This window comes from Gopherus evgoodei, unplaced genomic scaffold, assembly GCF_007399415.2.
Source record: "Gopherus evgoodei ecotype Sinaloan lineage unplaced genomic scaffold, rGopEvg1_v1.p scaffold_32_arrow_ctg1, whole genome shotgun sequence".
Taxonomy (NCBI): Eukaryota; Metazoa; Chordata; order Testudines; family Testudinidae; genus Gopherus; species Gopherus evgoodei.
This window is the reverse complement of record NW_022059994.1, coordinates 6,004,130-6,020,194: the sequence shown is the minus strand read 5'-3', so window position 1 is coordinate 6,020,194 and position 16,065 is coordinate 6,004,130. Positions and strand designations below refer to the sequence as shown.

The 16,065-nt window shown below is 50.2% G+C and overlaps 1 protein-coding gene across 11 annotated transcripts in view; it reads left to right on the top strand.

Moving 5' to 3' along the window:
• The first annotated feature begins 991 nt into the window (after positions 1-991).
• Positions 992-16,065, top strand: part of LOC115640864 (C-type lectin domain family 2 member D-like) — a 36,606-nt gene continuing 21,532 nt past the window's right edge. For 3 of the 11 annotated variants that reach the window (XM_030543926.1, XM_030543931.1, XM_030543925.1), the window contains exons 1-2: positions 992-1,239; positions 5,673-6,000. The gene's annotated coding sequence lies outside the window, so the exon portion shown is untranslated. The other 8 variants (XM_030543929.1, XM_030543932.1, XM_030543928.1 and 5 more) reach the window with 8 other exon arrangements.

The following is a 16,065-nucleotide window of genomic DNA, read 5'->3' as shown; positions in this document are numbered from 1 at the left end:
AATATTTTCCCCCCTGTCTTTCCGTTCACCAAAACAAATCCTGATATTTACCCAGAAAAATTATTAATTGGTTTTTGCCATGATTTTCACCTGTTTTTTTGCTGTGGTAACACTGATAAATTCCCAGGGAAAATGAAACCTCCCTAGGCAATTTATTCCAGTGCTTAGCAGCATCGCAGCAGGACTAGCGGAGACATGGAAAATAATGGAGTTCATCATCAACTCTATCCGTTCATCTCTCCCCCTGCACCACCCTGCCATTACTGCTCGGCATCCTCAACAGGCAATGGGAGAAGGAGTGGGCAGGCTCAGGAGCTAAAAGGCAGGAGGGCTGAAATGCTACAGATGCTCACTGCATGAAATTGATGCAATGCATTTAACTTGCTGCAGCTTCTTGGACTCAGAGTAAGTGGTGGCTTGTGTCCTGGGGAAATTTGTGGGGTGGGGGTGGGAGTGCTTCCCATCTGTCTGGAAGTTTGCCCCAGTGGGATGCCAGGGAGCTGGAGAGGTGGGACTGGACATTTTGCAAAATTCTTCTAAAATAATTTTTTTTTAAACAATCCCTTCTGTGGAAAGTATCGCATAGCTGACCATTAATTCCTGTTTGGAACCCACAGACTCATTCTCTCACTCTCTCTCCACTGGAATTTTCCATGGGAGGGAAATCATAGTTCTAAGTCTACAACAGTAACTGTTTGTTCAAATGAAAAGTTTTATTGGGGGATTAGAGACATGTGACCTTGTGTTCTGAGTTCCCTTTGAGTCCTGCAGCAAACCGCATTGATGAACAGAATTCAAAGCATCAATCTACGGAATACTCCCCCCGTCTTTCTGCCCACCAAAACAAACCCTGATATTCACCCAGAAAAATTATTAATTGGGTTTTGCCCTGATTGTCACCTGTTTTTTTGCTGTGGTAACACTGATAAATTCCCAGGGAAAATGAAAGCACCCTAGGCAATTTATTCCAGTGCTTAGCAGCATCGCAGCAGGGCTAGCGGAGACATGGAAGATAATGGAGTTCATCATCAACTCTATCCGTTCATCTCTCCCCCTGCACCACCCTGCCATTACTGCTCGGCATCCTCAACAGCCAATGGGAGAAGGAGTGGGCGGGCTCAGGAGATAAAAGGGGGGGGCGCTGAAATGCTGCACTGTGTCAATCTCTGGATCCTGCAGATGCTCTCTGCATGAAACTGATGCAATGCATTTAACTCGCTGCAGCTGCTTGGACTCAGGGTAAGTGGTGCCTTGTGTCCTGGGGAAATTTGAGGGGGGGCTGGGAGGGGTTAGTGGATTTCTTAAAGGGATGTGGTTGCTGGAGGCAGAAGAGGGAAAACCCCCTTCAAGCCCCCAGGGGTGTGGGGGAAACACCCGAAAGGGACTGAGGGTTGGACACCTGGGGGGAGCGGATCCGAGGGAGGAGAAAAGGTTCGTTCAGGGGGGTGAATTGGCCCAGCCAAGCAGGCGGCAATGCTGGGCTTGGTGGCATTTCTCTGTGTCAGGCTGACTGGGAAGCAGGGCCGGCTTTAGGAAGTGCGGGGCCCAATTTGACCATTTTTGGCGGGGCCCTGGCAGGGATGACTTAAAAAAAAAAGCGGAAAAAAAAGCCTTCCATTTCTTTCATGTATTATTTACTTTCCATAACTATATAAATAATAAAATTATATAATATGTACATTGCATCATATATGCTGTTGATTGGTTATTAATGACTGCCGTTTCACATGTGTGGGTCCCAGCTGCTCTCTGCCCCCCTCATTGAAGCAGGTGTGCAGGGTTACTGCCCTGGGAACTGCAGGGCACAAGTGGACATGGGGCTGGCTGGAGGCAGGGCAGGGGCTGACTGGCGGTAGGGTCTGGCTGCAGGCAGGGCAAGGGGTGTGGGGCTGGTTGGAGATAGGGGGTGTGGGGCGGGCTGGCTTCAGGCTGGGCCACGGGGGGGATGCAGCAGGGGTTGGCAGGGCTGGAGACAGAGGAGTGTGAGACTGGCTGGCTTCAAGCAGGGGGGTGCGGCAGGGGTTGGCCGGAGACAGGACAGGGTGTGCAGGGCTGGTGCAGGCAGCAGTGTGTGTGGGTCTGGTTGGCTTTGGACAGGGCCGCAGGGGTTGACTGGAGACACAGCAGGGGGTTTGACAGGAACTGGCTGTGGATGTGGGGTGCAGAGCTGGCTGCAGACAGGGGGAGCAGGGCTGGTGTGGGCAGGGCAGGGGGTGAAGCAGAGGCAGCTGGAGCCCCAGCCCTTTAAATAGCCCCCAAGCTCCCTGCTATCCCAGGGCTTTGGGGGCTATTTAAAGGGTCCGGGGCTCCCCAGCTTCTGCCCCGCCCTGGACCGTTTAAATAGCCACGGGAGCCCTGGGGAATGCATGGGGGTGGTAGGGCTCTGGCGGATATTTAAAGGGCCGGGGTGGCAGAGGCAGCTGGAGCCCTGGCCCTTTAAATAGCCCCCGGAGCCCCTCACTACCCTAGGGCTCTGGAGAGTATTTAAAGGCCCGGAGCTCCAGCCGAGAGAGCGGGGCCACGGGGCTTGCTGCGCTCTGGCCGGAGCTCCAGCCGGGAGAGTGGGGCTTGCCGCACTCCGGCTAGGACTCCAGTCAGGAGAGCGGGGCCGTAGGGCTTGCCGCACTCCGGCCAGAGCTCCAGCCGGGAGAGCGGGACTTGCCACGCTCTGGCCGGGGCTCCAGCCAGGAGAGTGGGGCCGTGGGGCTTGCCGCGGTCCCGCCTACGCTTCGCTTAAGGGAGCGGGACCGTGGAAGACCCCTAAGTAGATCGCAGCCAGGAACCCGGGGTAAGTTTAAAAAAAAATGTCTAAGGGTGCTGGGCCCGATTCCTGGGAATCGGGCGAATCGGCCTAAAGCCGGCCCTGCTGCGAAGCTGCAGCTGATCGGTTGCAGGATGGCAGGGGTTGGTCTGGGGATCAAAGACCCGGGTGCTGGCAGCACCTTCCAGCATCACCGCCCCCAGCTCAGCTCTGGCCCTGTCCCAGGGGAGCTTAGCAGGTTGGCACCTTGTGTGATTGATCGCCCAGAGGTAAAGAAATGAGTGTGTGTGGGGAGAGGGGGAGCACAGAGCCCTGTGGGGGGATGGGACATTATGGGGTGCTGGTGTGTGGGGAGGGGGAGCACAGAGCCCTGTGGGGGGATGGGACTTTCTGGGGGATTGTGTGTGGGGAGGGGGAGTACAGAGCCCTGTGGGGGGATGGGACATTATGGGGTGCTGGTGTGTGGGGAGGGGGAGCACAGAGCCCTGTGGGGGGATGGGACATTCTGGGGGATGGTGTGTGGGGAGGGGTATGCACAGAGACCCTGGCTTGGGGGCAGAATAGGAGATCCTTGTATCTGGGGAAGGAGGAATTTGGGGGCACACAGAGCCCCTGGCACAGTGGAGGGAGTTGCTTGGTGTCCCTACAATAAAGGAGGATGGGAGCTGTGTGGGGGTGGGGGAGGTGGGAGGGGTGAATGCAGGTACCCCATGGTGTGTGCAGGGAGCTTGGCCTGCACAGGCTAGGAAGTGTGGGACCCCTGATGGGGTTTAGGGCAATGTGTGTGTCTGTTTTCCTGGGGGCTGCGAGGAGGCAGGGCTGTCACAATAACACAGGGTGATTTCCATTAGCCTAGTGCCTGCTTGTCTCCATCCAGCTGCCTGGATGTACCTCTGCTGGGCCACACCCTAATCCCAGGCCCTGCCTTAATTTGGAAACCCCCAGTCCCTTTCACCTGCTTTGGGGGGCCCCACAGGCCCAGAGTGTCCTGGGGGATTAGCAGGAGACTTGGCGCCGGGAGCAGGAAGCGGAATCCTGACCCCTGCTGCCAAGCCCCCCCCCGCTAATCCCCTGGGCCTGTCTGTCGCTGGGGGAGGGGGCTTGGGAGAAGAGGTGGGAAGAAATGGGGCAGGGGCACAGGGAGGTGTCCCGGGCCTGGCACCACCACCCCCAGGAACGCACAGGCAGCCCAGCTGGGGGATAGCATAGAAGCAAGCAGCTGCATCGGGCACCATGAAAACTGGGGCGGCTGCATATTCTGTGTATGCCTAAGGACAGCACTTGGCATATGTTGGTTCTGCTGAATATCCAGAGGCTGGTGGGAAAGGGCTAAATGCACAGAGGTAGTGGGAAGTCCCTGGAATTATTTATTCATCTCAGGATTCGCCCCTCCGTCCCCCACTGGTTTTTAGTTTTGACAGTACAATCCCTTGCTTCCAATGACAAAGATAATGTGTATGAAGTTGATACTGGGGTCTCAAAGATATTAAATGCATCTACGGCGGCTGTTGCACAAAAATAGTAAATGTTGACATAGTTCATGATTTTTGAAGCCAGTCTCATGACCGTTACTCGTGATGTTTGAGCCCTTGGGTTATTTAGGAATATTGAAATGTTAGCAAAGGATGACACTTGCCCTCTGGGGGCTGGCTCGTCATGGGATAAAAGGGAAGGTCCTTTCATGGATTGAGAACTGGTTAAAAGATAGGGAACAAAGGGTAGGAATAAATGGGAAATCCTCAGAATGGAGAGGGGTAACTGGTGGTGTTCCCCAAGGGTCAATCCTAAAACCAATCCTATTCAACTTATTCATAAATGATCTGGAGAAAGGGGTAAACAGTGAGGTGGCAAAGTTTGCAGATGATCCTAAACCACTCAGAATAGTTAAGACCAAAGCAGACTGTGAAGAACTTAAAAAGATCTCACAAAATGAAGTGATTGGGGAACAAAATGACAAATGAAATATAATGTGGATAAATGTAAAGTAATGCACGCTGGAAAAAATAACCCCAACTATACATACAATATGATGGAGACTAATTTAGCTACAATGAATCAGGAAAGAGATCTTGGAGTCATCGTGGATAGTTCTCTGAAGACATCCACGCAGTGTGCAGCGGCGGTCCAAAAAGCAAACAGGATGTTAGGAATCATTTAAAAAGGGATAGAGAATAAGACTGAGAATATCTTATTGCCCTTCTATAAATCCGTGGTGCCCCCACATCTTGAATACTGCATACAGATGTGGTCTCCTCACCTCAAAAAAGATATACTGGCACTAGTAAAAGTTCAGAGAAGGGTGACTAAAATGATTAGGGGGTTGGAACAGGTCCCATATGAGGAGAAATTAAAGAGGTTAGGACTTTTCAGCTTGGAAAAGAGGAGACTAAGGGTGGATATGATAGAGGTCTATAAAATCATGAGTGGTGTGGAGAAAGTGAATAAGGAAAAGTTATTTACTTGTTCCCATAATATAAGAACTAGGGGCCACCAAATGAAATGAATAGGCAGCAGGTTTAAAACAAATAAAAAGAAGTTCTTCTTCACACAGCACACAGTCAACCTGTGGAACTCCTTGCCTGAAGGAGGTTGTGAAGACTAGGACTATAACAAGAGTTTAAAAGAGAACTGGATAAATTCATGGAGGTTAAGTCCATTAATGGCTATTAGCCAGGGTGGGTAAGGAATGGTGTTCCTAGCCTCTGTTTGTCAGAGGGTGGGGATGGATGGCAGGAGAGAGATCACTTGATGATAACCTGTTAGGTTCACTCCCTCTGGGGCACCTGGCGTTGGCCACTGTTGGCAGACAGAACACTGGGCTGGATGGGCCTTTGGTCTGACCCAGTACGTCCGTTCTTATGGCTCAGCCTCTGATCCCGTTTCCTAATGTTGCACTTTTCTTGTCTTGCAGGGTGCTGAAGGTGGTTTGATCTTGGCGGAAGGGATTGCGATTTGTTACTTACCAAACATCAGCCTGCTCGGAGCTATACGGACTAATTAAACCCCAAACCCCTTCGCCCTGAAGAGCTTACAGTGGAAATAAATGATGACTGGATGAGATGTATAAACAAGTGTCCTGTGCTCTTCTGGTATCAGTTGTTTGTGTTCCAACCCAGGAATACAAACTATAGATCTGATCTGAGCGGCGCGTCTGTGAAGGAACACAGATGTCACTCTAGCATTCGCTACTAAACCTGCTGTTCCAGCCCTGCCTCTCAGGGGTAGCAGCCAAGTTGAAGGTGGGTGGAATTTCCTATTCCAGGTGTAGGGAGCTTAGGAGGTGTCTGCTGTTCGTCACTGCAGAGTCTGGGCCTCCCAAACTAGGAATGAAATATTCCCTCACCAAGCAAGTGTTATCACGTGTTGGTAGGTGAAGGCCAGAGAGATGAACTGACTAGCCCAAGGTCATGCCAGGAGCTTGTGACATTGCTGGAAACTGAACCAAGACCTTCTGGTCAGCAGACCAGTGCTATCACTATCCTTTGTTGGGACTGAGAGGTAAGATATAGAGGGTAGCACGAAAGGGCACATCTACGCTGCAACGTAAGCCCAGGGTTATTAGAACTGAAGTGAGCAGATCCGGGGTGTGTTAACGTAGGACAATGGTTCCCAGACTGGGGTTTGTGAAATGTTACAAGAGGTTCTCGAGGGGGGATTCCCTAATGGCGGACAGAGCTGTCCCTAGGGACCCCAGGCAGCACAGGGCCAGCAGCCCGGAGCCCCTGGACTTCCAAGAGCTAAGCAGATCAAAGCGAGCATCTCTGTCGCACTGGGGAGATTTAAACTTCAAGACTCCTTAGAAGAAATGAAAAGGGAGGTGGATATTTTTTTGCTGTTTTTGAAATTAAATAGGCAGCTAGTGCTGTTTTTAAATTATTATGAAGAACAAGTATAAGTTTTGTTGTTACGTGCGTTGTTTGCCTGGACTGCTCAAGACCTGAATGCTTGTGTAGGAGAAACTCTTTGGGTTGGCTTCTTAAATACCTTCCTGCTGTTTCACATCTGATACTCCTTGATGAAACACAGAAGCCTTGTCTTAGAACAGGCTTAGTCAAAGTGATGCAAGCTACGAAAGTGAGATCTTGGAAGAGTGTTGCTGTTTTCATAATGTAATACGTAGTGTGCAATAAGAATGTCATAAAAACAAATTTTATGTTTCCCAGATCACTGCTTTTATAACTTATACTCAGGTAAAGGAGAAAATCCCTGGAGATATTCATTTTTAGGAGGGGGCTTGCAAGGCTTGACATTTTAGTGAAAGAGGTTCGCAGGTTGTTAAAATTTGGGAACCACTGACCTAGGACTTGAGCGTCTACACTTGTTTGTAACCCAGGTTAGCAATTGTTCAACCCTGGGTCCCGCCCCAGGGCTCCATTGTCTGCAATGCACTGTGCAGGCCTGAGTCCAACCACCCATATCCCAGACTTCCTAGCGCCCTGCCAGAATGAGGCCGCTCTAGTCCTTTGGTAGTGCAGTGTGGGAAAACTTGACTGTCCAGAGGACAAAGAAAGTCGGCCTGTGGGATTGTGGGATACTATTGGCGGACTCCCAGACCACAGGTCCAGTGGGACTACGTCTACACAGCAAAGCAATAGGCCTTGAACCGTGGGTCCTGGCTTGAATCAGGTTCAGCTCTTCTTCCCTAGTGGAACCCTGGGTTAGCGTGATTTGTGTGTTGATGGAAGCGGGGTTTCCCTTGAGCCTGAGTTTGAACCCTGCGCTTACATTGCAGTGTGGACATACTAGAACCTGATCCCAAACCCCATGTTTCTGTTAAGGTCACTGAGTGCTAGATCCGGGCTGGCAGAACCACAGTAGGTGGGTAACAGCCTGAGCTTGGGCTAATGGGGATTTGTCTTCTAGGAGACTTTAAATGACTTGTGTTTATAACGAGGCTTGGCGGAGGTTGACGATTTTCATAATTTTGACAGATAATATTGATGTTTATTTTTAGGCTTTTTAATTTTTATCCATTGTTAAATGTTCACAGCTGTGCAAAATTATGGGTTGTAAGCCTTTTAAAAATGTTTATTTAAATGCTCACAGTTGTGGGAAATTTAATTGGGGGGGCAGACAATAGTTAATGATAATAGATGTTGAAATTTAAACAGTTAAAGCTTTGTAACCTTTAAAACACAAATTTTAACATCTCATGTCAAAACATACAAAGGAAATACACGTCAAACAAACCCTAATCAGTTCTCAAGCAGCATTTTCCTTACTTTACCTGTCTTTGAAGCTCCATAATCTGGCTGGAAATATTTTGTCCTGAGTTTGTGCATGTGCTGTGAAATTGACCTTTATTGACAGTGGCAGATAAAAATCAAATCTTTCTGAGCCTATTTATACTGCATGAATGGCTCCGGGAGAAAAGCTGGCTGGGGATAAAGAGGACTTTCAGGAGCCTGGAAAATGGTTTCCTTTGCAGAATATTCTCTGCTTCCAAGCAGGTGCAGAGGGGTGTGTGTGCGCATGTGTTTGTGTCCACAAATGTGTATGTCTGTGTTGTCCTAGTTTGTGTCCTTGACCCGTGTGTGTGTGTGGGTGTTTTCAGTGTCCTCATTCATTCCCCAAAATAAGTCTCATCCCTTCCCTGCCATTGTGTCCTCTGTGGTTCCTAGTATGTGTGAATTCCCCTGTCTTGCGGGGGGGGTGGGGGTGGGGGTGGGGGAGAGGGGTATGTGCCTGCCTTTTGCACCCCCTCTCGTGTGTGTGTTCTCCCACAGTAGACACTTGGGGAGAAGAGCTCATAATGGAAGAAAGAGGACCTGGTTTCAGGAGAGATCTATCTACACCTGTAATATGAGAGACTCAGGAATCCAAGCCAGCTTATGCTCCAATATGTCTGTTAGCCTTTAAGGTGCCACAGGACTCTTTGATGCTTTTTAAAGATCCAGACTAACACAGCTCCCCCTCTGATACAAGCCAGCTGTGTGTGTGTCCGTCCCTGTCTCCACTGCCCCCTACTCTGTTCCTCCTGAAGATCAAGGTAACCCCCTGCTGCGAAGCTCCATTCCAGACAGGACATGTAAGCCATGCTCTGTAGCCAATGCACTTTGCTTCTCTGCTTTAAAGAGTCCTTTGTTTGCTTCCCCCAGCATGCTCCCTATGCGGCTGCTAAGAGACCATCTGCCTTCCACCCCTCCCCTGCTCCCAGCACACCAGGACCACAACAGGCACTTTGTGAACAGCTGCTCTCACACCCACCCATTGCTGCTTCTAAATGCCAGATGCTTGGACCTAAGATCATTGAGAGCACACCACTCAGGGCAACCACACAGGGGTTCTCCTCTGTTTAGTTATGCTGGGTTCCCCTGAGACCTCTTCCCCTCAGCTCCCCAAGAACGACTCTGGGCTGATCACTCCGGCGTCTGATTTGGCAGATGGCAAAGCTACGCTGCCTTGATCAGACTCAAGTGTAGGGGGTGGGTATAGGGCATATCACACATCCAAAATTACACATATCGCCAACTTACCCAAGTATCACATATCCCAAGTTACACGCCAACCTCTTCCTTTGTACATTACATTGCATTCATGAGCCATCGCTTCACATTTTGGAATTGGCTTGGTTCCTTTGGAGGAACCAATCCCTGTACAGCAAGCTCTACCCACGCACTATGTTCGACTTTACTCTTTACCTCTTTACATATTTACGCTCCTGACTTCCCTTGTCCACTGTTTTCTTGCTGTTAACAACTGGTTCCCCGGGGGTTCTCCCTCTTATCATAGCTCTCTCAGACACTCTCTCTTGTAGCTTACTGTCCCATTTGCTTATCTTAGCGCAAACATTTCTGCTGCTCTAGTTACCTCCCTAATCTTGTCTTCCAAGAAATGAGGCCTCCGCATGTATCATAACTTGTAGCTGAACATGAGTAATGTTGGCTTATCGCATGGAAATTCTTCACATGCATCATTTTATCTGCTGTAAAATGCCCTTTCAGTTGACCTAAAGCTATTTGACCCCATTTCACCAAATAGTTTGGCCATTCCCTTCCCCACCACCCCTTGACCCCATTCACAAAATAGTGGGGTGGGGGTTAGATGCTGTCATAACCACTGGACTAAAAGTTCTATGGGGAGCACGTTCAGAGGGGATGGAGCAGTGATTTCTCCCTCCTCGGTGACTGGTTCCATAGCTTGGTGGCTGGGAGAGTCTCACATGCTCTCTGGCCAGTGAAGGTCTGAGTACTTTATATGGCATCAGCAGGAGAGATTGGGAGGTACCTGCCCTAGGACAACCCACAGCCTGACCATCTCCCAGGAACTGTTCTAACCGCAGGGATAACGGTGCACAACCACCTCCGTCTGTTTTGTGGATCTTGTCCTGTAAAAAGGCCGGGGAAGAGGGGTCCTGGTGATTCCGTCTCTTCCTCAGGGGTAGCTGCTGCTAACTTGATCATGTTAGACCCCCCCTGCTCCCCAGCCTGATCCCTGGCGCTCCAGTGGCTGCTCCCACCCCTGCTCTTGTCTCTGTCCCCAGCAGCTGCGAGCCGGCCCCTGCCCCCAGGAAAGAGATCAGTCTCTGCAATATTTCTATTGCGGAGGGGGTGCTCTCGCATGCCCCCCTTCCCCACCCACAGCTGTTCTGCCACCCTGCCAGGGGGCCGGGTTACAGAAATACTTGCAGGAACTAAAATAATACAAGACGCTGCCAGGTAAATGACTCTGGAGAAGTACCAGACCCCGGGAAATGACGAAAACTGAATTTGATCGGATTCAACTGTCTGTCTGTTGTTCATTTATCTTCTCCTGCTTGTTTTTTTTCCTGTTCTTTCCTGACAACTAATACAAATGTCTGTGTGCATGCATATATGGTTGCTAGGAGTCAGGCCAACGAATAACAGGTGCATCACATTGTATCCTGTTTTTTGTGCTTTTTAAACAAATTTGTTAGCCAAGTTCTTAGTTTCTAGTCTGTTTTTCTTCAGGAGACGAGTCTGGGTTGGGTTGGGAAAGGTTTTAGGCAGACGCTGTGCAATGACACAGGCTGCCGGGTGTCTTGACTGGTCTTCTAAGCACAGGCCTGGGGCTGTTCGTCCTCCAGAAGCAGCCAGTGCATTGAGTCCAGCATGGGCGTAAGCTGACAGCTCTGTCTCATAGTCCTGGGACATCAGCTGGCCTCAGTTCCAGACCCGTCCATTGCCACAGGCTCACTGCACATCATGCCCCCACAGAGTTTGGTGCCAGGCTGTGTATCCACATTGCAGGTGGACAGAGCGACTTTGGGGATAATGCTGTTTGCTTTGAAGTGCCCACTGCGAGTTTCAAGCTCTGCAGCTGCTGTTACTAGCTGCTGGGTGAGTTGATCTCGCATCTGATTTAGGGCTTGTGTACACTGGCAACTTTCTCGCTCAGGGCTGTGAAAAAACACCCCCCAGAGTAATGCAAGTTTCAGTGCTATAAAGCACCAATGTAGACAGTCACTCGTGCTGGGAGCGATTCCTCATTTTAGCAGAGCTCTTTGTTCAGAGCTAGGAGCAAACACATTCCTGGGACTCTTTACCCACTGCACCACCCGGGTTGGTTTTTAAGCCGCAGGGCAAACAATGGGCCCAGTTCATGCAGCCCATTTTACCAGTGCAGCATAAGGACAAAGCCTGGCGCCAAACTGTGGTGGTAAGACTGGCTCGTGACAACTGAAGGGTCGAGAACAGGGGCCCATTGACGTCCCACAACTCTGAGACAGAGCGGACAAGATTGATGGATTCCAAGGCCAGACAGGACCATTGTGATCATGTAGCCAGAGCTCCGGAATAGCACCAGCCAGAGAGCGGCCCTGGATGAATTCCGGTTTGAACTAGAGCAGAGGGTTTAGAAAAACATCCAATCCTGATGGAAACATTTACAGCGATGGAGATTTTATTAAGATTCAGATAATACAAAGGTACCAATTCCAGACTCTCTAATGTGTTACTAGTAATATATAGAACTAAGGCCCTTTCTTTTTTGGTTTTTATTTTGTTTAAAAGTCTCTGGGAATTTATCAGTGTTTATTACAAAAAAATTAAACGTAGGTGAAAATCATGGCAAAAAATTGACTTCACGGTTTTCTAGTTAAATATTGGGAGACATGGGGGAAAAAAAAGCCACAAGTAGAGGAAAGTGGGAGTATTGCATTAAACTGAGTTTCCTCTCTGTTGTTTGTATTATGAACTGTACGTAGTACATACATGTAGGCACTCACATACGTGTGTTTTTCACTTTAATAGACAGTCTCGCATTTATGCTTAGACTAACTTATTATTAACGTGAACATGCTAATCTAATTTTTTAAACATAATTAGTATTTCCATGTACTGGAGAGGTCAAGAATTGGTTACAAAAACCCCAACCAAATTGCTTTTGTAAAACCCTGGAATTTTTCAGTTTAAAAACTGAAAACAAATGGCATTCTGTATAATAAGCATTCAGCCAGCCAGAGACCAACAAGAACTGCTTCCCAATTCTTCATTGGTGGTTTGGGGGGAGAGGGGATTTTAACACTTGTCAAAGAATAATTTATTTCAGCTGCTTTTCCGTTAAGAACTGTGGTATTTCACCACTTCCAACGTATTATATCATCGCCCCTCCCGCTTTCCTTATCCAGCTCTTTAGTTGTGAGACATGTTGTATCTACACCCCAGCAGCTGCACAGCTCCCAACTGCTGTTTCCTGATGGTTGGCCCCCAATGCCTTGAAGCAGGGAGCCTCCCACTGCCTGTTCAGTTCGGCAGGTGCACGTGTCATGGGTGTTGTTCTTAGACCCCGTTCGTTATGGAGGGGGAGAATAACGCCTTCCTCAGACTCTCACAACTCACCCATGTTGGCACCGCCCCGGCAGTGCGGGATTCATCTGCTGATCTCTGGCCTGTATGTACGTGTCCCTCCTGCCCACCCGCCAGACACACACGCAGCCCTATAGACTCATAGACCTGAAGGCCAGGAGGGCCCATCACGATCATCCAGTTTGATCTCATGCACATCACAGGCCACAGAACCTCACCCACCCACTCCTGTAACAGACCCCGAACCTCTGGCTGAGTCACTAACGTCTTCACATCATGGTTTAAAAACTTCAAACAACAGAGAATCCACCATTTACACTAGTTCAATCCTGCAAGTGGTCTGTGTCCCATGCTGCAGAGGAAGATGAAACCTCCCCAGGGTCTCTGCCAAGCTGAACTGGGGGAAAATTCCTTCCTGCCCCCAAATCTGGCAACCAGTGAGACCCTGAGCATGTGAGCAAGACCCACCAGACAGACGCGTGGGAAAGAATTCTCTGTAGTAACTCGGAGCCCTCCCCAGCTAGTGTCCCATCACAGGCCATTGGAGATATTTGCTAATAGCAGTCATGGATGGGCCACATGCCACTGTAGGCAACTTCATCGTCCCCGCAGAAGACTGTTTCAGAACTAAACTCCTCTGGTGGTTAGAAACCTTCATCTAATTTCAAACCTCAATTTATTGATGGCCAGTTTATATCCATTTTTTCTTGTGCCAACATTGGCCCTGGACTTAAATAACTCCTCTCCCTCCTTGGTACTGATCTCTCTGACGTATTGATAGAGAACAATCCTATCTCCCCTCAGCCATCATTTGGTTAGGGTAAACAAGCCAAGGTCCTTAAATCTACTCTCATAAGACCTTCTCTGCATCTATTCTAGTCTGGATTCATCCTTCTTAAACACGGAAGACCAGAACTGAGCACAGTATTCCAGGTGAGGTCTCACCAGTGCTTTGTATAATCAGAGAATCGTAGGACTGGAAGGGACCTCGAGAGGTCGTCTAGTCCAGTCTCGTGCACTCAAGGCAGGGCTAAGTATTACCTAGCCCATCCCTGACAGGTGTTTGTCCAACCTGCTGTTATTAATATCCAGTGACAGATTCCACAACTTCCCACAAAATTCCACAATTTATTCTAGTGCTTAAGCACCCTGAGAGTTAGTACTGACTAATGATACGAACACTTCCCTGTCTCTACTGGAAATATCTTGCCTAATGCACCCGAGGATTACACTAACTTTTTTCATGGGCTCATCACATTTCTGACTCATAGTCATCCTCCCTGCCCAGCTGCTTGTCGCTGTCTCACAAGAAACTACTCAGGCAGCTTAATCGCCTGACTCCAGAGTCATGTCCCATTCGTGGATAGCTAGCGGAGATAGGTGCTTCAGTCCAGCCTGGACTTAGGTGCCAAACTCCCTGAGAGGGGCAGGGTTTAGGACACAGCCCTCTCATTAGCATTGGCTGGAGTAGGCATCGACTCATAGAATCATATTCTTTAAGGTCAGAAGGGACCATTATGATCATCTAGTCTGACCTCCTGCACAACGCAGGCCACAGAATCTCACCCACCCACTCCTGTATCAAACCCCTAACCTATGTCTGAGCCACTGAAGTCCTCAAATCATGGTTTAAAGACTTCAAGGTGCAGAGAATCTTCCAGCAAGTGACCTGTGCCCCACGTTGCAGAGGAATGCAAAAAAACCCCAGGGTCTCTGCCGATCTTCCCTGGAGGAAAATTCCTCCCCAACACCAAATATGGTGACCAGTTAAACCCTGAGCATGTGGGCAAGACTTACCCAGGAAAGAGTTCTCTGTAGTAACTCAGATCCCACCCCATCTAACATCCCATCACAGGCCACTGGGCATATTTACTGCTAATATAAAGCCAGGCACCCCGCTGCAGCCCCTCCACACCGCGAAGCCGCCGGCACTCTGCCTAGTGCCGGAATGTATTGAGCTGCTGCCACAGCAGCTTCCCCCCTCCCACCGCCGAGCCGAGCTGTGCAGGGACCCAGAGCTCCGACAGCTCCCAGACACCCCGCTCCGGTGCAGCTTTTGAAAAACGTGATGAGGGGAAGCAGCTGCTTCCCCTGCACCGAGCTAGCTATGTTACTGCCTGGGGTGAGTCACCTGGGCCTGATCTTCACTGGTATTTACATGCCTATTTCCCATTGAAAGCTATGTGGGCTGCAGGTCCCCGTCTGTAACACGGGGGTAAAAGCAGTGCCCTGTCTTGTAGGGTTAAATACATTAAAAAATTAAGGTGAATAGATGCTATTGTGAGGGGTCCATGGATAGAGGATCTGGGGAGATGGGACCTCCGGATGCTAATGCGATGCTAATACAGGCTTAAATCGGGTTGTGGGGAATTGTGAATCCTCCTAGTTAAGAGCCTGTTCCTGCAAACAGACTGTTACTCCCCTGCAGAATCTGCTGGAGGAGCAGCACTGGGTGTTGTCACTGGTATTACAGCAGTGCCTGGAGGCCGTAAGCTTATAGTCATAGAAATGTGGAGCAGGAAGAGACCTGAAGAGGTCATCAAGTCCAGCCCCTTGCGCTGAGGCAGGGCCAAGTAAACGTAGACTGTCCCTGACGGGTGTTTGTCCAGCCTGGTCTGAAAAGCTCCAATGACGTGGACTCCACTTGGAAGCCTGTTCCAGAGCTGAACTCCCCTGAGAGTTAGAAAGTTTTTCCTAATATCAAATTTAAATCTCCCTTGCTGCAGATTAAAGCCCATCACTTGTCCTGTCTTCAGTGGCCATGGAGAACAATGATCCCTGTCCTCTGTATAACCAGAGGCAGCAGGTTTGTATAATTGTTGGTGGTGCCCATAACAGGTCCAAGTCCCGCCCCCTACACCTGCCTTGTAAGCTGATATATTTTTTTAAATAATGTAAAACTGTGAGGGCTGTGGGGTGGGACTGATGATGAGGGGTTTGGGGTGTGGGAGGGGCTCAGGGCTGGGGCAGAGGGTTAGGGTGCAGGGGGTGATGGCTCTGGCTGAGGGTGTGGGCTCTAGGAGGGGGCAGGGCCGTGGCTGAGGAGTGTGATATGGAGGCAGGCTGCGCCAGGACTGGGGCCAGAGAGGAGGACTCCCCCCCAAGCCCTCTCCCCAGCAGCAGTGAGCTCTGGGGGAGGGGCTCCCTCTCCCTGCTTCCCCCCTCCCATCCCTAGCAGCACACTCACCTTGCACCACTGTCACTGCACATGCTCCTACCGCCCCTCTCAGGTCCAGGAAGCCCCCGCGCCTCCCTTGTGGTGGGTGCTGGGGGGGCTGCCATGACATGTGCCCCTCACTGTAGCCTCACTGGGGGTGGAGAGTGGGGCTGCCCCTTGCCCAGCACAGGGCATGAGCAGTGACCGTGGGCGGGGGGCCCTCCTGTGCTGGTGGAGGGTCCCACTGGAAAAGGGAAGGGTCTGAGGCAAGGGCAGGGTCAGCTGGCCCTGGCACTAGTGGTGGGGGGCACTAGGACGCTGGGGTGGCAGTTGATGCTGGGAGCCGGCAGAGTGGTGTGCAGCCCAGAGCTGCAGGAGGC